The sequence below is a fragment of the Leptinotarsa decemlineata genome, unplaced genomic scaffold (genome assembly GCF_025532065.1).
Source record: "Leptinotarsa decemlineata unplaced genomic scaffold, Ldec_3_MD MMD2_tig00026347_RagTag_RagTag, whole genome shotgun sequence".
NCBI classification, from domain to species: domain Eukaryota; kingdom Metazoa; phylum Arthropoda; class Insecta; order Coleoptera; family Chrysomelidae; genus Leptinotarsa; species Leptinotarsa decemlineata.
In genome coordinates, this window is record NW_027412698.1 from 2,984,050 (window position 1) to 3,008,545 (window position 24,496).

The 24,496-nt window shown below is 37.6% G+C and overlaps 1 long non-coding RNA gene across 1 annotated transcript in view; it reads left to right on the forward strand.

Moving 5' to 3' along the window:
• LOC141486146 (uncharacterized) overlaps positions 1-24,496 on the forward strand; it is a 216,556-nt gene that overhangs the window by 154,999 nt on the left and 37,061 nt on the right. The window contains exons 3-4 of the long non-coding RNA XR_012467668.1: positions 22,164-22,755; positions 23,360-23,513. This is a non-coding gene — a long non-coding RNA (uncharacterized lncRNA). The remainder of the gene's footprint in view (positions 1-22,163; positions 22,756-23,359; positions 23,514-24,496) is intronic.

Below are 24,496 nucleotides of genomic sequence, written 5' to 3' on the forward strand. Positions count from 1 at the left end.
GAAACTAGGGTGTTTGCTATGAACGAGGATGAATTTCTGGAACTAGAAGGTCTTTGATCGCGATTCGTGCGAAAATTTTTATGTTTAGAGCGGATAATAGCTAATGATGACGCTTCGTAAGCCTTACAGTGATTGGTCAAAAAATCTATCATATGAGAAAAAACCGGATTCGTTATTGAATTAACATTAAGCTATAATTGATAGCGAGACTCAGTAAGAGGATCTAACCTTTTCTTGAGCATGTTACAAAGAATGAAATCCCAATGTTTCGTTGGATAGTTTAAAGCCTCGAGCGCTGCAACATTTTCTTCGAAAATATCAATCAACTTTCTTAGTTGAGTTGGATTTTCGACTGACATGTGAGGGCTAGATTCAATTTCTTGCCAATAAGCATTAGCTTCAATTCGCGGGTTGGAGTACCTTTTTATTAATGCATTATAAGCAATCATATAGGTATTTTCCCTAAGCGGTGTACAGGCAATTACACTTCTCGGTTCTCCCTCCAACACTGAGTGTAAATAAGAAAATTTTTCAATGTTTGAAAGAGATGCATTATTGTGCACAAGTACATTATAAAGATCAATGAATTTGTAATATCTGTCATCCATCTAAATGAAACACCTTCAAGGTTCATTCAATAACTATATTTTCCAATTTTAAAATACCAAATCACAGAGCCCTGTCCAAGGACGTCACAGATAACTTTTTATACAGTATTATAGTCCAGGCACATTCCTACTGACATTACACTCCTCCCTTTCTAATTTAGAACTCTTGTGCTTATAACTATGGTACAAACCGCTCAGGTGGTTTTCTGAAACGCTGGGGCGATGGGATAATTTACTGGGAGATATATGAGTCTCTTGATCACTACTAGTTGAATTGATATTATCATAATTCGATATTGACATCGTTGAATCTCTCTCTTGTGATTTTCCCACCACCGCTCCTGGTGCCTCACTGCTACCTAATTGAAAGCTCGATTTTTCCACCTCTTGAGGCAAAACAATTTGTTCCTTACTGATTTCAACTTCTCCTAAATTCACATAGCTATCATGAACAGGGAGAATCTGGTTTATGTGACGTTTCCATTCCAAATTGGTATTGGGTATTCTTACTTTAACAATATTTTTTCCTAATCTACGAATTACAATTCCCGATGTCCACTCTGGTTTAACCCTTCTATAATCTTTCACTAGCACCTTTTGTCCTATTTCAAGACGATCCCGTATTTTTCCTCGATAATTTCTCTTCTGACGATTTTGTGATTTGATAATATTATCTTTAATAGTACTCATAGGTTTGGGTTTACGTACCGGTATATTTATGGGTTTAATTAAATCTAATCTAGTTCTGAGAGCTCGGCCCAGCATCAAACGGGCAGGGGATTCGCCAGTGCTACAATGCTCTGTATTTCTATACAATACCAAAAAATTATAAAGGTCTAATTCTGTAATCTGAGATTGTTTCGAAATCTCATCAAAAATATTGTAAGAACTTTTCAAAGTCTTGATAATAAATTGTTTAATAGTTTTCACACTATTTTCAGCCGCCCCGTTTGAAGCTGGGTGGTATGGTGGAGACGTCACATGAACAATGCCATTATTAAGTAAAAAATTCTGAAATTCTTTGGAGATAAACGTTGGTCCATTATCTGAAACCAATGTCCTCGGGAGACCAAACTGAGCAAATAATCCCCTTAATTTACTTATAGTAGCTGATGCTGTGATTGAAGTCATTAAAAAAACTTCCAACCAATTCGATAATGCATCCACAATTACGAAATAAGTGTTTTACCATTAATTGGTCCTAAAAAATCTACATGTAGCCGTTCCCATACTTCGGAAGGAATCGGCCAGGGCGTCAACTCATCCTTTGGAGGGTTTTGTCGTTCTCTCCTACACGAAATACAATTTTTACACATTTCTTCAATTTCTTCATTAAGAGACGGCCACCAAATATATGAACGTGCCAATGCTTTTGTTTTTACAATTCCCATATGGCTTTTATGCATCTCACCTAAAATAGCAGATTGCAATATTTCCGGAACTACTACTCGATAACCCCAAATTAAAACATCATCTTCAATACTTCATTTTTTCGTTTGAAAAACGGCATCAATTCACTTTTGTAATTTATTGGCCACCCATTTTTTACATATTCTAGGACTAAGCTTAACTTTTCGTCCATTTTTAATTCCCTTTTTATAATTTCAATATTTATAGGTAATTTACTTTTTTCTACATAATTTAATGTTAAACTCGGCTCCTCTGTTATTTTTTGTTCCTTATCCATCAATGGAAGTCGTGAAAGAAAATCAGCACAATTTAGTTTTGAATTTACATACTGAATATCAAAATCATAGGAATATAAAAATATTGCATAGCGCTGTAACCTGTTTGCTGTCATAACTGGGAAACCTTTTTTTGGTCCAAAAATTGACACTAACGGTTTGTGGTCACATTTTAGAAAAAATTTACGGCCCCACAGATACGAATGGAATTTTTGTACACCATAAACTATAGATAATGCCTCCTTGTCTATTTGACTGTATCTTTTTTCGGTATCTGATAATACTCTAGAACTAAATGCTATCGGTTTTTCTATACCCGACGGATAACTGTGGGATAAGGTTGCACCTAAACCGTACGATGAAGCATCTACCGTTAAAATTAGATCAACATCTGGGTTATAGTGTGCTAAAACTTGAGGAGAAGTAATTGCTTTTTTAATTTCCGAAAATGCCTTTTCACATTGTTCGTTCCATTCAAATGGGTGATCTTTTTTTAATAAGTCATAAAGAGGAAATAAAATGTCGGTCAGATTTGGTATAAATCTGTGATAGTACTGTACGCTGCCCAACAATGATTTTACTTGTGAAATATTTGTCGGTCGCGGAATTTTCAAAATAGCTTCAATTTTCTTCGCAGATTTATGTAACCCATTTTTGTCTATAACATGCCCTAAATACTCAACCGAATTTTTGAAAAAATGACATTTTTCTTTTTTTAATGTCAAGCCACTTTCTTTTAGTCTATCCAAAACTAATTCTAACCTTGCAATATGTTCTTTTTTATTTTTACCGGTCACTAGAATGTCATCCAAGAAACAACAAACTCCTGGTATGCCACTTAAAACCTGCTCAATTATATACTGGAAGTATCCAGGTCCAGACGAAATTCCAAAAGGTAGACGTGTATAGACGTATACACCTCTATGTGTGGAAATAGCAGTTAGTTTTTTTGATTCCTCATCTAGCAATATTTGTTGATAGGCAAATTTCAAATCAAGTTTAGAAAATTGCTCACCATTACATAATTTTGCAAACACATCCTCTATTCTTGGTAATGGATAACGACAAATTTCGATATGAGGATTCAAACTAATTTTATAGTCTCCACATATTCGAACATTTACTTTATCGTCTTTTAATACTGGAACAATCGGTGTGCCCCATTCAGAATATTGGACTGGTTCTAAAATACCCATTTTAAGCAATTTATCTATTTCTATCTCTACTTTTTCCCTAAGAGCATGAGCTATTGGTCAAGGTTTGAAAAATTTAGGTTTAATACCTTCTTTTAATTTAAGGGATAGTTTTCCTTTATTGAATGTTCCCAATTCGTCCTTGAAAACATCTGCATATTTTGTTTGCCAAGTTTCCACAATTTTTTTTTCTGAAATCTCATCTATATAATTCAACTGCCTGAATCCTAAATTGAATTTGTGAATGAAATCACGCCCCAGTAACAAGTTGTCGCCCCGTCTAATTACAAAAAAATCCAAAATATGGGAACGGTTATTAAAAATGACTTCAAGCTCAATTTTACCTAAAGCACAAATTTTGTCCCCAACATATGTTACAAAACTCAAATTGGTCTCTTTTAGAGGTAACTTTTGGAAATGTTTTCTCCACAAATTTTCTGAAATCACTGATTTTGAAGCCCCTGAATCTAATTCAACTTTGAAACTTACTCTGTTCAACTTAACATCTACTAATATTGGATTTTCATTTGAAGATTTCAAACAAAATAAAGGTTTATCTCTGACTGTTGTCGAAAACTCGTTGGTATCATCAACGCTCGACTCTAACTGTTCATTTTCGAAATAATTAAATGAATGGTTTAGACCCACCTTGCATACTCTCTTTAAATGGCCTTTTCCTCCGCATTTCTCACAAATATATTCTCGGTAAAAACATCTGTAGGATTCGTGATTTTTGCCCCCGCACACCGAACAAAAAAACATACCTTTTTTAGAGGAATACTTTCCTGAAGCGATGTGTGGTCCTGTCGTCGTAGGTTTTTGTCTATGCATCTGCCCTTGACTACCGCCTCTTTGCCCTCTTCCGCGCGGACGTATCAAATCTTCTTCCAAGCGATGTAATTCTTCCACTTTCACTTGTACTGGTAATCCATAATTATTTTGAGCTGACTCTGTCATTAATGCGCTGCTGATGGCTTCTTCAAATGTTAACATTTCGGTTTTGGTAAATAAGGTATCCAAAATTCTTCCAGGTTCGAAACCACATATAAATTTATCCCGAAGTGCATTGTCTAAATAAGTACCAAATTTACAATGTGTAGCTAGCCTTCTAAGACGCACTGAATATTCTTGAATGCTTTCTACTTTAAGCTTTTTCGCAGAATAAAAAGCATACCTTTCTGCATAAACTGCCCGTTGCGGTTGATAATGTTTCTCCAATAACTCAACCAACACATTGAAACCTTTATTTTCTGGTTTATCGGGAACACATAAGTCCTCGAGTAAAGCAAATGCACTCTGATTAAGGCTATTCAACAACATTGCTCGCTGCTTACTTTCCTCTGCCACCTCATTAGCAGTAAAAAACGATTTTAGTCGCCGGACATGGATGCCGAAATCATGAATGTCTGGATTGAACTCCGTTTGTAACCCAAATTGTCCCGTCGCCATGTTACTTGTTTTCAATCAAACAAATCCGTTGTTAGACTAAATTTTCAATATACGTTCATCCTCGTCGCCACTTGTAATATCTGTCATCCATCTAAATGAAACACTTTCAAGGTTCATTCAATAACTATATTTTCCAATTTTAAAATACCAAATCACAGAGCCCTGTCCAAGGACGTCACAGATAACTTTTTATACAGTATTATAGTCCAGGCACATTCCTACTGACATTACAGAATTACGTGAAATTTTTGACATCTCCATTGAAAGTGGGCAACTTCATCTCAGGAAGTTTTGCTCTGGGTGCGGTTGGAGTATTAGGAGTGTTATTATTAATGGAAATAGATTGTTTCGTTAAATCTTCGAATAAATCAGAATAAATAGCCTGTGCAGTAAAAAGTTCCTTTTCAAACTCTGTACGGACTGTTTCTTCGTGTGCTAATATCTCACTAGTTACATCATCACTGGAGCTCAAACTACTAATAATATTCAACTCGTGTTTTCCGAAATTAACAACAATTTCTTCCAAAACTTTATATCGATGGCGGAACTCTGAATGAATCTTGTAATCAGTGAGAGCCACATCAGCGACTCGTTTTAACTCTGACATTCGGTTGATTTCCGTGTTTCTAAGGGCTTTTAATTTTTTAATTTTATCACTCATTTCTGTGTTTTGAAAACTTTCGAAATAATATGAAATACTTTTATATTAATATTCAAGAATAAAGTGAGCCCGGACCTGTCAACACTTTTTTGTTGTATCTAAGGAAGTCGACTCACCACTAATTCTCTTTTTCTTTCTGGTTTTCCATTGTTGGTACGATAGTTCCTTAGTTTTCTGTCCATCTGTTAAAGAAAACATTATTTTTTGTGTCTTACATTCACTACATTCGTTTTTAAGGCATTGTGTAAAATCTGTACTGCAGCATATTCGACTAAGAACCTCATAACAATTTTTCTGTGGAATAATTTTGTTTCTGTTCAGGGCAGAAATTAATAGGTTCATATTTTCATGCGTAATGCATAGACAGGTATATCGAGCTGATACTTTGGGAAAAACAACCCAAAAGGTCTCAATTTACAAAATAATGCGTAAGACACATTGCTATTGTTTTTATTTTTGAAAGTATTATCTAACACTTTCAGAGAATTATTTAGGTATCTTTTTTGCTTCTTTACTCCTAAACGTGTTACGGTATCATTTTTTCCAGGGCAAACTTTTGAATTGTCATCATCTAAAAAAAAATTTTGTATGTGTGTTTTGAGTTTTATAAACTCCGCTTTCTTTTTTCTATTAAAACACATAATATTTGAATTATTTTTATGACTTCTATATAGACTGTATGATAAAAAACTAGAAGCTGTTTGTAAGAACCTGTATTTCCTTAAAAGTTTCCCAGAAATAACTTTAGTGAATATTTGTTTCGATTTATGATCTTTCAATTTTTTTAAATTGGCGGAAAGTTCTTCATTTAGGGCTTCTCCAAAAAGCAGCTTTCTTCTCACTATCTGCGGTATCTGAACACCTTGAATAAGTGTATTTATTTTAGTATTGGGTGAATTTTTACTTGTTTTTTTTCTGTAATGTCTCTTTTTATAACGTTCTGTGTTCGCAATCTTTGATTTTCAGCGGCAATAATTTTTAAGTTTCTATAGCATTTAGCTCTCTTGCCATACATTATTTTTCTTCCTCCTGCTTTCTGACGACTTGGTCTTGGATCTGGTGTTTTGGATGATGAACTAAAGTTATTTGGTAAACGGGAAGACGTTGGCGTTATTTCATTGTTCAAATTCCCAGCAGCAGTTCCTTCAGGTACATTACCGGGTTCATTATTCTCAGCGTCAGAATCCGGTGGGGTGTTAGCACCCATCGAATTTGGCATGCTTGTTAACCCCAGAAGAGCCGCTGATTTAGTCTCGCAAAAGAACACCCCCGACTACCCTTAATTCAATTTTCATAAAAAAAAATCATAAGTTTTTGCAAAAACACATTGCTGGAAGTATTTTTTCATGAAACCATCGAATTTCGCAAGCTTGTTAACCCCAGAGGGGTCGCTGATTTTGTCTCACGAAAATACAACCCCTTCTTCCCTCAATTCAATTTTCATTAAAAAAATCATAAGTCCTTGCAAAAAAACATTGCTGGTAGTATTTTTTCATAAAACCATCGAATTCAGCGAGCTTGTTGACCCCAGAAGGGCCGCTGATTTAGTCTCGCGAAAGAACACCCCCGACTACCCTTAATTCAATTTTCATTAAAAAAAAATCATAAGTTCTTGCAAAAACACGTTGCTGGGAGTATTTTTTCGTGAAACCATCGAATTTCGCAAGCTTGTTAACCCCAGAAGGCTCGCTGATTTGGTCTCACGAAAATACACCCCTTTCTACCCTCAATTCAATTTTCATTAGAAAAAATCATAAGTCTTTGCAAAAACACATTGCTGGGAGTATTTTTTCATGAAAACATCGAATTTCGCAAGCTTGTTAACCCCAGAAGAGCCGCCTACCGTATATATATATATATATATATATATATATATATATATATACCTAACCTAACCTACCGTATATATATATATATATATATATATATATATATATATATATATATATATATATATATATATAGGGGAGACCGGGTACAAAAGTAACACTTTGTACTTTCACTTCGGTTTCTGGGGCTGGGTGTTACTGTTTTTGTTAAACTAATATAACCATGTATAAATTCAGTTTATGTCCTTTACACTAGTAACTCGATTTATTATATTATGATGTGTTTTATATGAATAACATCAATTCAAAGAAAATTTGTTGTTACTTTTGACCACGCAGGCAGGTCGAAAGTAACACGTTGTGGATCGAAAGTAACAAGACCAGGGATTGGTAATGAATGCAATATTATACGTGGTAAATCAACAAATTATTTATTTGAAGACTCCGTAATAATAACACAAATCAACTTCTGTATTTTAAATGTTCAAAAATTATATATTAAAAAAACAAATCAATAAAAAGTATTCTTAGTTTAAGTAATGGGATCAATTTAGTATGATGTTATTCATTTTTTTATAATCAGACTTTTATAACTCAGTCATTATTCTCTCACTCAGAATCGAAATTATGGCACACATAATTCTTATCGTCACCCACACATTCCACATGGGACCACATTTTACATTCGATACATTGTATCCACTCTTCATTTGCTCGACTATTGCCAAAATATTCTAAACAGGCAAGACAGAAGCAATCTTCGTCATCAGGTTTATTTTCCTTTTCTTTTGGTGCCTTCTTTGTCTTTTTTTCCTTTTCCATTTTCTTTTGCACATATCAATTTTCTTTTACCTTCTCCAGTATTAGTTTGCAGTACCATTTTCTTGGCTTCATTTCGTTGTTGGTGTTCTTGTTCAATTGAGTTTTTTTCGGGAGTATCCGTCAGAATAGCAGTCTTACGTTTTTTACGACCTTTATTTGTTTCAGTCCTCGGACCCGCTTGTGGTAAAGGTCTAAGATCTTTAGGTGATGATTTAAACGGCTGGGTAGAATTTGTAAATTGCAGCTCGCTAGGTCCTGCCACTGGGGATTTGGATTTTTTATCAAAAATTGAGTTAGCTAACACAGGATCAGTGTCAGCAGAGATCGGGTCCGGTATATTTTGATCAGCCGGTGGTTGGTCATTATTGTTTGACCAATCATTGCTATCTGTATGGTGAACAGATAGGTCAATTGATGTTGGAAGATCACCAGCTGGAGAACTTGGATCAACTTGAATGAATGATATTGCGTCAGAACTAGTCAACACATCATTTGGCGGAATTTGTCTGTTAACTTGTAACGGCCGGTCAGTCACAGATGATGGCGCGTAGTCAACAGCAGTAAAAATATTCCTATGACAGTACAGGTGAATCTAGCAATTACATTTCTATTAGTGACAGAAAGAGAAAATGCTTCTCTAACAATTCCAGGAATGTAATGAATAGTCATCGTTCGACCAGGATGATTTCGCATCCAGTTGTCTGTAGCGATGTTTATCATTTTCTTAAATGGCCCAAATACTGCTCTATCCAAAGGTTGAAGTTTGTGTGTGCAATGGAGTGGGAACGATAGCAGTACTATTCCATTTCTTTTACAAAAATCTAGAGCATTAATCGATATATGCGATGCATGGTTGTCGAGCAGTAACAAGCATTTCTGATCAACTGTGGGCTTGACTTGTCTTTTGAAATGTTGTAGAAACAGTAAAAATTCTGCATCCTACATCCATCCACTAGCATTGCCAGCTCCAGCACAACCAACAAGATCCTTGCGTATCATGTAATCTTAGAATCGTTTCAGTGGGAATACGAAAAAAGGCGGGATATGTCCTCCTTGAGCATTGATGGCAACAGCAACAGTTACTAATTTTCCACGTAACCTCCTGCTGAGGTTACTGCACCTACTTGTTTAATTCCTTTTTATGCTACAATTTTGCTAGGTTTTTGAACAGTGCTCACCCCTGTCTCGTTCATATTCCAGATATCTTTTGGCTCGAATTGGTACCTATCCATTACCTCAGCAAGATTATCAAAAAATGTACTCACATTATGCTCGTTGGAACTTGAAGCCCGCGACAGATTTGTTGCTTGAGGACATCTCAAAGATAGGCTCGGGTATCGTTTTAAAAATCCCGTCAACCATTCCTTACCCGCCATTCGACTATCGGGCCACTTTTCAGGAAATGTTTTTCCATTTTTAATCGCTAACTCGTAGGCTAGTTTACGAACTTCTGATGGAAATAGCCCAAAATACACTGCAGAGCACTCGATTAAATAGTTACTTTTCTCATTATTAGTAAAAACTCGGTTGACGCAACGGTAGCCCACAACTGCGCTAGTATTTCCTGCTTTTAGTTTTTTATAAATCTATATAATGTTACATGGCAAACATTATATTTTTTTGCCAGGCCTTTCATCTTTAAAATGCTCTTCAGCCGCTTTTCGATACACTTCCGTGTCGGTAGTTCCTTGTTCAGTAGTTCTCATACGTTGTCGTGGCATTCTGTTTAAGTAAAGACACACATAAAAATATGATAGATAATTAAATCATAACGGGGACAAAAGCAACATGTTACTTTTGTACCCATAGGGCTATGTTACTTTTGTACCCATAGGGCTATGTTACTTTTGTACCCGTCCACATTTTTGTCAAAACGTCCAACATAACCTTCAAACGGAACGTGCTATACAAAAATGAATTTAAGCAATATATAATCACTCTAATCAAGAATGGATATGCAAATATTCAGTATACTATCATCCTTTTCAGACTTCGTAAACATTCAATAAGAATACGTCTAAAAACTTACTTTTGATTTGTGAAAACACGTAATGTCCTGTCACACAGTCTAACGACGCATGACGCACGCGGCGACTGATGTCAATTGAGGGGGGCGCTTCTGGCTTTCATCTGACGGCGGTAAAGCGGTGTTCGTCTATTGGATCAATCTAGAGAGCATTTGTTACTTTCGACCCGCTGTTACTTTTGTACCCGGTCTCCCCTATATATATATATATATATATATATATATATATATATATATATATATATATATATATATATATATATATATTTATACATATATTTATATATTTAAAACTAGTTTTTTCCTCACCACTGTGCGGTAAAGTAACAGGCGCGTTTTTTTAGTGGTGTCCTCATGAGGCCTAGTCCACTTGTAGTATAAAATAAAATATATGATTGAAACATAACAAAACTATCCATATATAAACTATAAATGAAATAATATATTCTACAAAGTTTGTAATATAACCAAATGAGTACGAAAAAACAACAATTATAGAACATTTAAAATGAGAAATTATCCATAAAAACTAATTATCTATTCAAATGAAATAAGTGACATACTTGTGAAAAAAAGTTTCAAAAAATTGAATGATTCTAGAAAATCATTGTATATTTATCCAAAATAATTAACAAAAAAACAAATGATAGTCCACGATACGAATATGAAAAAAAAAATTAGGTACAGCTTTAAAAAACTAAAACACAACGGTATCTAATAAAAAACTTTGGTTGGAAATATAACGGAATTCAACCATTTATTGAAGATTTGAAATTGGTCAATGACCAGAAAAACCGCTGAATTTTCCACAGAGTTTACATTGATTATTCTCTATAGGAAAACATAGTTTATGAATTTTTCTGTTACATATCCTACAATGGCTATAGGAATTTTCAACAGTTTCATTTCCGCAAAGGAGAAAAATGTTTCCTTGATCATCTGACTGTTCTAAAATATTGTTCATAAGAACTATTCTGAAATCATCCATATTTTCCGGTTTCGACAAGGAGTTCTCCTTCAGAAGCTGCATAAAAAAAATAGCATACATAAATCCTGCAATTATATCCATCTCTCTGTTTAATATGCTCAAGTGTTCCATGTGAAAATTCCGTAAGCTCTACCTCTGCGAATTTTCGGTGGGAATTCAGAGTTCTGATAAATGATTAGAATTTTTGTTATACTTCATTGCGTCTTTGGAAATATTGTTATACCTTGGTCAATATAAAAAAAAAAGTTTGTTTTCCAAATCACCAACAGCAAGTACCCAATGGTCACGGCTCAGTACTGTGCCAACTATAATAGGAAATACCAAAATAGAATTTTTCTTCATTTCAGGTAATTCAAGAAAAATGAATTTTCTAGGTCATTTGCGCAATCCATAATAGCGTATGCTTGATTCGTAGTTAACAGAACAAATCGTTCATTTTCATATAATTTGTAGAGAGATAATAACAAAAATTTAGTGAAAAATCGGTGAGCCATTCTTTGCCATATGAAGTTCGAAAATCATCAATCCTCAGTTCAGGTGTGAGCAATCCATTATACTTCGCTACTACATAATTTCCATATTCTTTACATTTTTGATAGTAATTGATATTTCTAACAAGTCCGTTTCGGAAGAACATTGGGGACTGTGCAAAATTCGTCTGATGACTATTATTAGATTTATCACTATTGAAACCAAGATATTTTCTTTGTTTTATATCATGCGGATTTGGATCAACCAGTTCAGGTAAAATGAAATGTAAATAAAAATTACACAAAGGTTTGATCATTTGATTCTCCAAAAATTCTGTATCTCGCACTATTCTTGTCAGAAATGTACCTGCAAATGTCCAAATGAATAAGTCACATCATTCTCTCTCAGTTATATTCAATAGCCCCTGGATCTGATAATGATAATCATGATTTACTTTCAGTTCGAAATTTTTATCAAAATATTTCAATTTATTTTCGGCAAGTGAAACTTGCGGATTCTCAAATCGTATACTAAATGGGCACTTAATCTCGACAATACCATCAAATCCAATGAACCCATCTGGTGAACAAGCTAAATATGGAAATTGTTTATGAATCATTAGGCCAACATCTTCAACTGTAAACTTGGTTTTACTTTCATATTCTAATAATGCTTCTTGCTCATATTTAATGACATGAATTATCGCATTAATTTGCGGAATGTGTTCATACAAAAGAGATTTAACTAGAGATGTTCTTTGCTGATCACTTGTCGATTTTATAATTTTTCCGAAATTGGATGATGTTAGTCGTATCTTTCTTTCATGAAGCCATGGGTCCGATCTTTGTTTACCTCTGTTTACCGATTTCTAATTACCGAGATTTTTCAAAAATTCTTCGCATTTTTCTTCAAACTTTGTTAATTTAGCTCGTTTCAATGTTGATTCGGAAAATTTATCATTTATCAAATTTTCATCTATCGTGTGCCTATTTTTTGCTTCCATTTCACTCAAAGCACGATGCCCATGTAATTAGAAGCCATAGTTACTGGCTTATTGTCAAACCATTTGGTTAGAATAACTTCTCCATCTCCACTTATGAGTTCCTCTGCAGTACCGCGACCCTTATTTTTCATCTCAGAATCTTTTGAGAAGGGAGGATTTTTGAAACGGTCTATTCGAGCAGTACCAGCAACATATATATTTCTGTTTCTCAAATATTGAAGAATATTATAATTTGAGAAATAGTTATCAAAATATAATTGTAAATTTTTCTCATTGATCCGTTCAGTAAGCTTCAAAACAACAGAGGCTCCTAAACCAAAAACTTCCTGTTGATCAGGAGTAAATTCTGTAGTAGAACCTTGATATATTATGAAGTCGTACATAATGCCGCTTGTGCCACACAAAGCAAATAACTTTATACCCCAAGGAGTGGGCTTTCCTTTGACATATTGCTTTATGTTTATTTGGCCTTTGAAGGGGATCATCTGTTCGTCGATACACAAAGCGGTTTCCAAAGGCAGTTCTAGCATTCGACTTCGAAGTATATTATAAAGTGGCCGCACTTTCCACAATCTATCCCTACATACAGGTGGTTTTTCTTGAACATTTACTAAATGCAAATGTTTTCGCAGTTTGAAAAACCGATCTCTATTCATAGCATCAGCAATCATAGGAATTCGCAATTTATTTTCCCAATAACAGCGAACTCTGGGATAACTCAGGTTTCCCATCAGGATATGCAGAGCTACAAAAGTTTCCATCTCACCCTGACAGGTTGGAGAGAACCTAGCATGCTGCTGTACAGCGTAAAGATTTGTATTCTCAACCATAAGTTTGAATAAATCATCAGTAAAATATTTTCGGAAAAAATTTAGGGGACTTTTCAATTCTACCGGCTGGATAGTCATTGGATGAAACCATTTTATGTTTGGGGTAAGGTATTGTACATTTCTGCGCCAAGTAATGTTTTTTTTGTGTGTCAGTTCATTTTTAATATAGTACAAATTTATGCGTGCAGTTTTACATGCTGTGGGCTTGTTTTGCGGAATTTCATTGGAAACTTGTTGGCAGTTTACAAGTTCAGTAGAAGTTTCGGTCACTTCAACATCAACATCAGCTTGCTCCTGCACAGGAACATGAGTAACATCTGCAAATACCTCATCCTGCTCAGGTTCCGAATCAGGAGTTTCGAGCTCATCCATTTCCAACTGCTCACCTCATTAGCTAACATGCAACTTGCAAATCATCAATTTCGAACAAACCTTCTGGTATATAAGAGTCAATCTCCCACGCGTCATCAGATTCGCTCAAAATTTCAATGTCTGAGTCATCATTTTCTAAATAGTAAACAAGCTCTTCATATGAAAGTGGTCTTCCACTCATTTTGAAAGAAAGCATGCTGGAAGAATACCATTTTTATAAACCCTCGAAAAAAAGACTAGGTATATTGACTTACTCCACTGAGACCCAATGTACACGATAGTGTACGTGTCTATATTTGACGAAAACTCAAAAACGAAATCACCAAAGCACTAATTTCAGACAGTTAGTTTGAACTGTTGTTCATAACTGAAAAAATCTACAACTCTGATAATCCAAGCTAACACAAACAAAAATGATCCTTGTCAAATCACTTCTTGTCGATTCCGGTCGAAACACGATCGTTGTAACAATAAAGTATGCAATTTTCATTTCCGCACCCATAGATGGCACCACACGTATTATAACGTTATTATGATATGTACACTGAAGTGTATGCTGGGACGTATTAGAATAGATTTGAATTGGCGTACACTACAGTGTACGCCAGGACTGAAAGGGTTAAGATGTAAATCCGTAGGCTGCCACGTAACAGTTTATTATTATATAACAGCAGTTATATCACTCTAATTACTGTGACTTTCAAAGTTCACTAAAATACACGTGGGCACAGAACAAAGGAAAACTAATCGCAGTCGAACACACTGAAAAGCACGCCTTGACCTAACAAAGGAATCGAACTGGATGATGCAATCGCCTTCTGCCGTTTCTTAAATATAAATTCCAGCGAGCGTCTCACGCGCGCCGTTGGTTAACGCCGGCTCCGCCTACCTTGCCGTGAGAACACAATGCAGAATGAAAATTTCTCTAGATCTGAACGCCGAGTATATCAGCGTTCAGTCTACCGTCCAATGGAGCTGGACTTGTCCTCTCGAGGGGTAGGGCGTTTGGTAGGAAGCGAGCATGCGCGCTCCGCTTCCCACTTCCGCATACCCCTCACGTCGCATCGGCCACCAGGCCTCCCGGACCTGAGTCCCAGGGATTTTGGGACCCAGCATCTGCCCAGGCGCGACACGAGGCTTATCTTGTGCCTGGTCTAGCTCTCGTCTTCGCGGCACAGGAACATGGTCTACGTGGTGGTTCACATCTGTCCCGCCATGAGGGTCTCCCCAAGCTTCACTTTGCTTCAGGACACCTCCCTGGCTTCCACCACCCCCAGCTGCGCTGGGTCGTCAGACGTGCAACAATTCGAGAACCGCGACGCTCCTGCGCGTAACTCGTCCCAACTTCCTACAAGACCACTAAGGGTCTTCGCGGGTAGGTGCCGCAACGCCTGGCGTTGAACGACCTCTTCGTTTTCCTGACCATGTGTATCCTTCACGTTTACAGCCCGCCGGCGATCCAGACCTAAGTCTAATCGACCAGGTCTGCATTTCACTCGTTCATTCTGGTTCTGGACTTCCTGTCCGCGTCTTCTCGAGCAACTGCTCTTAGTCGAAGTCGACAATGGTTTCGTAAATTCATACGGGTGGGTCACAGGATGACTGTGCACCCTGTGTACTTCCACGCGTTGCGTTTTCATATAAATGAGCAACGCCTCTTGACTTTGCCATCTCGGCATCGGTATAGGCACAAATCTCATAGTTGGAGGTAACGTTGTTGCCTCCCGACGCTCCGTCGTTGCCAATCTTGGCATATAGAATTCTTCATCTATTTGTCTCTCAGTGCCAAGCTCTAACTGAGGTGCACTTCGAGTCCTATTTTCAGCCTCTTGTAGCTGGCGTCCAGTATTCAAACTGGGTATCACCTGTATGCCTTTCTCTTCGTTCTCTTCGAATAGGTTCCCTGTTTGTGGCTTTTTCGGAGTTTTAGAATCCCTAATACGCTTTAAAATGTCTAGATATGCCGGAGTATTATCGCGATTTGGGGATTGTATCCCATGTGATATTTCGCTTTCTCTAGCTAATCGTCTCACAGGTGTGGCGAAAGTGCCAGGGTTTTGTTGCATTGCAACCACGGTAGAGGGACTGGCGTCCTCTTGGTTAAAATTGAGACTTCTTGCAGAAGGCAGCCTCAGACTAGCCGTCTCTGCTGTGGTTCTTGGAATGCTGTGTCCTATGAACACAGATTCCTGTGGGTTTTGCTGCTGCTCTGTAGTAATCGCCCTCAGGCGATTAAGGGTGTCTGAATTCATGATTGTTTGGTCGAAGGTTGTGACCTCACGATTTTGCACCGTCGTAAATCTTGTGAGTTGCGCTCGCGCTTGTCTTGCCCCAGTCTGCATTGCGTTTTTGAAAATTCCCTACTATGGCTCTGGCTTGGAAACAGTCAGAGGGTAGGATTCACGGTAAGCTAACACTCCTGGATCGCGAAATTAATTTTCTAACCAAGACCTACAGAGTGAACCGAGCTAACAGTTTAGGATCACGGAACCTAACTGATGAACCGCACCCTAGGATGAGGGCCGTCCGCAGGATGTGTGGATAAAAGGTATCGTAGTCCTGGAGGGTCTCAACGGTTACGTCGAGTCGATAGCCCAGAGGCTTGACTCTCCCGCTTTAATCTCGTTATACCAGGCCAGTTATCACCGCAAGGTTAGCCTTAATACCTGAGAGTGGGCAACTTTAGTGGAGACCTACTTTTCCTCGGTAGGATTTGGACTGCTTCCTCTGGCGCGACACAAGGAACCGCAACGCCGAAAAAAAAATTCCGGGCAGCAATTCGCCCTGATCTGAGTCCACTTGACCCAGGAGCACCGCTACTCCAAGTCAGCTTCCGTCAAGTCCAGCACTGCGACAGTACACAAAGGAAACCTCTGAAACGCCTTCTAAAAATCCTCCTGTAAATCCCTACTCGAAATTATCTCTATTGAGTCCTGAGAAGGACCAGAGATCGAATTCTTTTGAAAAATTCGAAGAAATCTCAAAAAATTCTCCAACCGCAGCAAGTTGAAGTTTCCGAAAAATATCCTTGGATAAGAGCCAGAGCTTTGAATTCACTTTAAACGACGACGAATTCTTTCAAAGTCGAATACTTGAAATAAAAATCCGGAAAAATCTCCTTGGAAAATATTTAATCTCTATTCAGTCCTAAAAAGAACCAGAGATACGAATTCAATTGTAAATCTTCAACTATCCCAGTTGAAGTTCAATAGCAGCTTTCTCAAACCAATTCTCGTTCAAACTCAGCAAATCGCAATTTATCGCTTCTCTCTCTAACACATCAATTTCGGGCACAATATAAAACTCGTAGAACAACACGTCTGTACGTGTCTATGGATTCTGGTCGACTGATCCCGATGAAACGACCCTCGCATATAAATACGTTTATGGCCCAAATCTCGCTATCAATCAGAAACCACTTCTGATCGTATGATTCTCCTCTCTAAGCCAATCAGAAGCCTTAGAAATCGCGTGATTCGCGAAAAATTTGCCTTCCGGAAAAATTGGATTTTTCACAATTTTTTTCAGCTCCGGTATTCTATTCGATGTGCTGAACATAAAAGTCTAATCGACTTTCCCCCTATTCTCAACCCTTCTGGTCGAAAAACACGTTTCAAATCAGAAAAGTTACATGCAATTTAGCCTTAGAAATCGCGTGATTCGCGAAGAATTTGCCTTCCGGAAAAATTGGATTTTTCTCAATTTTTTTCAGCTCCGGTATTCTATTCGATGTGCTGAACATAAAAGTCTAATCGACTTTCCCCCTATTCTCAACCCTTCTGGTCGAAAAACACTTTTCAAATCAGAAAATTTAGGTACATGCAATTTTACGATTTTCTGGAAACTGTTGGCGAAATTCCTTTGACGATTATATTTTCACACCGGACGAAAATCTAAATGAAATCTAAACCATTCTCATTACAATAATGGTTTTGGTATCAAACGAAAGCTAGTTAAAAGTTCTATCGATGTTTCTTTGAAGAAAACATGATATCCCTATCTAACTGAATGAAAACGGCATTTCCCTGAAACTCGCCGGTTCCCCCTATATAAAAAATATAAACAATTGCTGTCCATTTAGAAAAGCAGTCGACAGCCACGATCAGGTATTTATTTCCGCTGTCTCCTGCAGGGTATGGCCCGAGGACGTCTACTGAGACGACCTGCCAAGGTCTCTCGGGCTCGAGAGGTCTCTGTCCTGCAGGGGTCTGTGGCTTCGCGGCCTTGGTCGTGGCGCAAGCAAGTTGTAATATATTCCTTGGCTTGCTTGCGCATGTTCGACCAGTAAAAATGCCGACTCGTCAACTCCAGGATGGCCCCATTCGTCGTGATATTTCTTAATGATCACGTTCCAGCATCTTCTTGGGACTAACAGTCTCCTGCAGTCCCCTGCTGGTCCTATATAATATAGGAGGTCATCTTCCATCCTGAAGTCGTTGAGAATTCTTTGCTCATAGGAATTTGGTTCAGGATTTCCGCGCGCCCTTTCAATACGCATCCTGAACCGTCTAATCCCCTCACTGCCCTTCTGCTCCTGAGCAATTTGATCGAACAAAGTTCTCATTTCCATGAGAATTTCAGCATCATGGTATAAGGAAACCATGTCGCACATGTTGAACATCTCCGCAACTTCTTCCATCAGGCAAGACATTATGTCTTCGGAAATGTCGTCCTCATGCTCCCTTTCTATGTGCGGAAAGAACATTCTCTCCGACTCTTTTTCCAGGTCCGCCTGGGTTTCTTCCTCTACAGGGTTCCTCGAAAGGAAGTCAGGTAACTGATTAAGCTTACCCGTAACGTGGGTGACATCAAAGTCATACTCCTGCAACAAGAGTGCCCATCTGGTTAACTTGGCTCTGTCATCCTTCATCCGGTTGAGCCAAGTTAACGCCGAACTGTCTGTTAGTAAGGTAAATTTTCCGTCCTGCAGGTAGTGCCGGTACTTCTTTACCGCCCACACTACCGCCAGGCATTCGATTTCGTTGATGTGATAGCGTCGCTCAGTATCATTCAACTTCGCGCTACTATACGCTATCACATCTCGAACTTCAGAACCTTTACTTTTCTGGAACAATACGGCCCCGATAACGACCTGACTTGCGTCTGTTTACAAATAATACGGCCTAGTCGGATCGGGCCTTGCCAGGTGTAGTGGCTGCGACACGGCGGATTTTATCCGCTGGAAGCTATACTTCGCGTCGGCGTTCCATTTAAACTTCTTTCTCTTGTCGATTAAATCGGTAAGCGGGGCTGCCAATTCTGCGAAATTTGAAATGTATTCGCGTAGCCAACCCGCGGTACCCAGAAAGCCTCTCAACTGTTTTACTGAGGTTGGCATGGCAAAGTTCTTGACATTGAGAATGTGACTTTCCTGAGGAGAGTTACCCGTTTCGGATACAACCCTCCCCAGGTAGTTCAAGGTCGAAGAACCAAAAGTGCACTTTCCTGGAAAAAGCCACAGCCCGTGCGTCCGCAGTCTCTCCAGTATCCTGGTCAAGTGGTCGCAATGCTCCATGATGTTGTTGGAGTAGACAATTATATCGTCTAGATATACTTTGCAGAATTTATCCACTAACCCCGCCAGTACCTCGGACATAAGTTTCTGAAAAACGGCTGGCCCGTTCTTCAATCCGAAACTCAAGACTTTGAACTCGTAAACTGACCCATCGGGTCCCCCGAAGGCAGTATATTTCCTTGAGTCCTTCTCGAGTGGGGCTTGCCAAAACTCGTTCCTCAAATCCAAGGTGCTGAAGATCTTAGCTTTCCCCATTTCCCGGACCGTCTCCTGGATTGGGGGAAGGTGGGGCGCTTCGGACACTATTAACTTATTGATTTGACAGTAATCAACGCAGAATCGTAATTTCCCGCCTTTCTTCGGAACCAGGACTACTGGAGAACAATACGGGGACGTGCTCCTCGCAATTACGCCCGCCTCCAGTAATTTATTGATTTCCTCATGAACAATCTGCTTTCTCTCCTCTGACATTTTAGCATACCGCATTTGACGGAAGAGTCTCTCCTCTTTAACTTGGATCTTATGTAAGATCGCCTTCGTCTGCGGTTGCCTGATAGTTTCCTCGAAGACGTCTTTATACGCTTCGAGAACTGGCATTATTGCCGATTTCGTCTCTAGATCAAATTGGTTATCATCGAGCTGCAGTGACGCGGCATCCTTAGGGGTCCTTCTGAGGGTTTCCCCCTGGAAGAATACTGATAGCCTGGGAGCCTTACCAAAGTACATCGTACCACGCCCGATATCTAAACTTGCCTCCTGTTCCTTCAGAAAGGGCATGCCCAAAATAACCTGCTCGTGTAGGTCCTTCAATACTGTGAACCTCAAAGAAAATTTTCTCTCTTCGATTTCCAGGTTCACAGTAATCTGGCCTACACTCCGGCTCACGTTATTTGAGCATCCCATCTGCACTATTCCGGAATTAGGGAGGTCCTTCAAGTTTTTGTGCGATAACTCATCGGCCCGCACGAAATTACTTGAGGCCCCAGTGTCGTTACTTCCTCATTATCGATGCTTATCCGGACCCTAGGTAGAGTCCGTCCAAAGTGGGGGGGTTTCTGCTCCTTCATTGGGTAACAGTCTTCAGTAAAATTATTTACACAGGAAAGTTTATGTCTTAATTCGGCGTTTTTTTTTCCTCATTTTTCTGATTGCACAGACCGCCGCCAACCGCGCCTGTGCAAGCGCCTAGTTTTTCGGCAGCGACTCTGGGCTCTCGGACATTGTATTCACCGCTCTCCTAGGTGGAGATTAGGTTCCTGTCCTCGTTTCGGCCATTTCTGGCTGACGAGTTCACCGGCCGCAGTCGCCTCTATAGTCGCCTATAGTCGCCTCGGCCTTGGGGAGGGATATATATTGGCCCTGTCTGGGGATTCATGCTATTATCAGGACGGCTTCGGTTCTGGTTACTATTCCCAGTTGCAGTCGAACTGTTGTTCTTCTGCCTATAGAGGTCGTCCTCTATGGAAGTTGCCTCCTCCAAGTCCTCAGGAATTCGACTCCTGAGGAAGCAGCGTATTTCCGGGCTCAGCAGATTTATGATTACAGGAAGAATCGATCTTTCCTCCATTCCCGGAAACAGCCTTATTGCCAGGCCGACCTTTTCTATGATGAACACATCTGCTTTGGTGTTCTTTCCCTGTTTTTCCCCATAGAACTTAACATTCAGCCTGGACAATACTTCGGGACTATTGTAACGTATAAGATTCTATTCACCAACGTAGTCCAGCTAATTTGGCTGTATCTATAAACTGCTGCCCACTCCGCAGCCTTGTCTGCTAGCTGGCCGAATAGGATCTTTACCCATTCGCCCTTCGGGATTTTGCACCACAGCAGCTCTGCCTCCAGCTGTTTAATAAATTCTTCCAGGTTCTCGTTCTCGAACCCGTAGAACGTCGGCAATCGACCTACGTCCAGCCGGCTTCCTTGATTTGCGTTCCCTTGATTTATCGCGGTTAGCAAAACTGTCGCTAGCCGACTAATCGGGTCGTCACTATTTGCAACCGTTTCTGGTTCCTTTTCTTGGTGGTTTTCTGGGCGCCATCGGATTTTTTTATCTAGGCTTAAATTCGAAAACAGCCTGTCTCCTTCCACGAATGCTGCGTTGCCTCTCTGTTGGCCTACCTCCTCCGAATACTCATGCTCGCTCACGACTCTATAAGAATCACCTTGAGCGTTTCGGAAAGTCGATACCTCATCAACCATATCCGGATTCGCAAGTGACTCAAATGGATTATCTGGCAGAACGCTATTCACAGTATTATTTTCGCTATGCGAAAATTCGGCCCCACGGTGGCCAGCGCCATGTAGAGGACTCGGTGTAGAGTGAATTTGAAATTCACGATCCATTTTTGTTAAATTTAAATAAAAATGTCGACGTTTGTGCCCGGCTAGGCAAGTGGGTACGTTAGTCAACGCCGAGCCTCCCAAAAGACCAGTGCCAGGAAGCCCTCTTGGCTCCTGCAGGATCTCTTTCGTGTATGAAAATTATATATAATTATGTATATATATATATATATATATATATATATATATATATATATATATATATATATTATTATACAATATATCCTGGTATAATTGTGATTTGTGATTTATTTTGAAGTGAATTGTTTTGATTAATTTTTTATATTAATAAATGGGTTCTGAATTTACTTGTTATATTCTTTATTATTATTATATGTTTACTAAAATTTTGACAACCTGTACTTTAGGTGATACCCTATCCTAAAGGAAACTTCCTACCTTGTCTAGCTCAGCTCAGTCGGATTTAAAAAGCATGCAGCGCCCTCTCTCTCCACAGGTAGATTTCTTGGAAAGGTCTTCGATGTTTATCAAAATTTATTGTGCCAAATAAAATTTCAAAATGCTAAATAAATATAATGTAAAATTTGAAAAAAAAACAGCATTGATATTAATCACCTTATCACTACCTAGAATCTGCGAAACATAACTTAATCTAAAACGAGTACAGATTACCACTCTATGGTAATGTTTGTTCTATGATTTCTAACCTTAATCATAGAATGACAGTTTTCTGTTTGTGAATAAACAGTGAATGACTGGAAAGTGACAAATATTGATTTATCGACAAAAACAATTTTCACAATGTTATGATTTGTAAATTAATGTTCGAAATGGTGAAATAATGTTTATTGAGTTTGTGATCACTGAATGATGAAAAAGTCTCTCCTGCCTCCTTATATCAGCAACATGTTTTGGAATGGTATATAGGTTTTATTTTACCTTAATATGATCTAGAAGCTGTGACTGGTCTAGTTGGAATTTCTAAAACTGGATATCCTGGTAAGTTTCAATTAGCTGCTTGTTCACACTAATTATCATTACTGGATTTTTATTTATTTTTAAATATTTTCACCTACTATTTTCAAATTAAATTCAATTTTCAAAAACTTAGCGAAATTTCAACGTGCTTCCACTTCCAGTGTTCTTCATCGACTCTCTTCGCTTCCCCCATCAATAAACTCCTCATTTCCTTGGCAACCAATTCTCGAAAATTCTAGATCATGTCAACTTGTTATAATTTGAAACTTTTTGGCACTTTATACAAACTAACCTTAGTTTATTCACCATTTGGATAAACATACTTAATCTAATATCTAATATTAACAATTTTGATTGTCTTATGACAGTTCACATTTTCAATTTTACAATATTTATTTTTGAAATCAGGAATTTGCACATTTTATGAACTCTTTCCATTAACAATAACTTAGTAGGCTTGACAACATTTTTACTACATGGTTTTATCATATACTGAGTGTTGTTTTCAGTTACCCTTTGATGTACTTACTACATATTGATTTAGATAATTTTGAATGAATTTGTAATGTTATTTTGTTTGCTGATATTGATCTAAATTGTTTATTAATTTGTTTTTGTGTTTCAGGCAATATATATGAATGGTGATTAATCATTTTTAATCATGGATTGTGACATTTGAGCTTCAGTGGAAACAAACTGATTGAGGAAAGATTATTTGTTGTTAATATATGTGCGTAACCATTATACTGAAAACAAACGATAAGAAATTTCTACTTAAGGTAAGGTATCTAATCTGTACTTCAAATGAACAACTTATGAGCTAATTAGGTTTTGTCAAAATTCCAATGAACAATACTTATATCATAATAATATATATATATATATATATATATATATATATATATATATAAATTAAATAGATAAGTACTCTTTGATCATTCCCATATTGATTTCAATTTAAGAGCCACCGGTATACAGAATGATCAAAGAGTACTTATCTATTTATTTTTTGATTTTCATGGAATTATTTTCCAGCAGCTTGACTGCATTAACCTTTCTAGATTTTATATATATATATATATATATATATATATATATATATATATATATATATATATATATATATATATATATATATATATATATATATATATATATATATATATATATATATATATATGTTGTTATGATATAAGTATTGTTCATTGGAATTTATATATATATATATATATATATATATATATATATATATATATGATGTGTTGTTTTTCCGGGTGTTCATCCGTTGTGTACTATTCGATAGTCGACGTTTCGCCATCATCTCAGATGGCATTTTCAAGACGAAATTTTCTAAGAGAGAAAAACTATACTACAAATCTACACAAGAACAATAAAAAAACAAAAGATCATCAGAGTCCAGGCGAGTATCACTATGAGTTCACTTTAACCCTTAGTTGCCGGAGTATTGAAATATTCGAAAATATTTGTTATATTATTTAGGTGATTGAAAATTAGGGTTTAATTTTTTTGAGAATTTTACGAACTATCTTTCTTTGAAAAAAAATGGCGGTACTCTTGAGTACCGTCAGCTGCAATGGTACCAAAACAAAAAAAATTGAAATTGGCTTATTTTATTAAAAATTATCACAGCTGAACATAATTATATCTGTATTTCATGAAATCTTTTGAAGCAATTCTTCTTTATATTACTGCAAAGATGAATGTTGCAAGTGGAACACTTGGAATGAGGTCTAGATTGTAT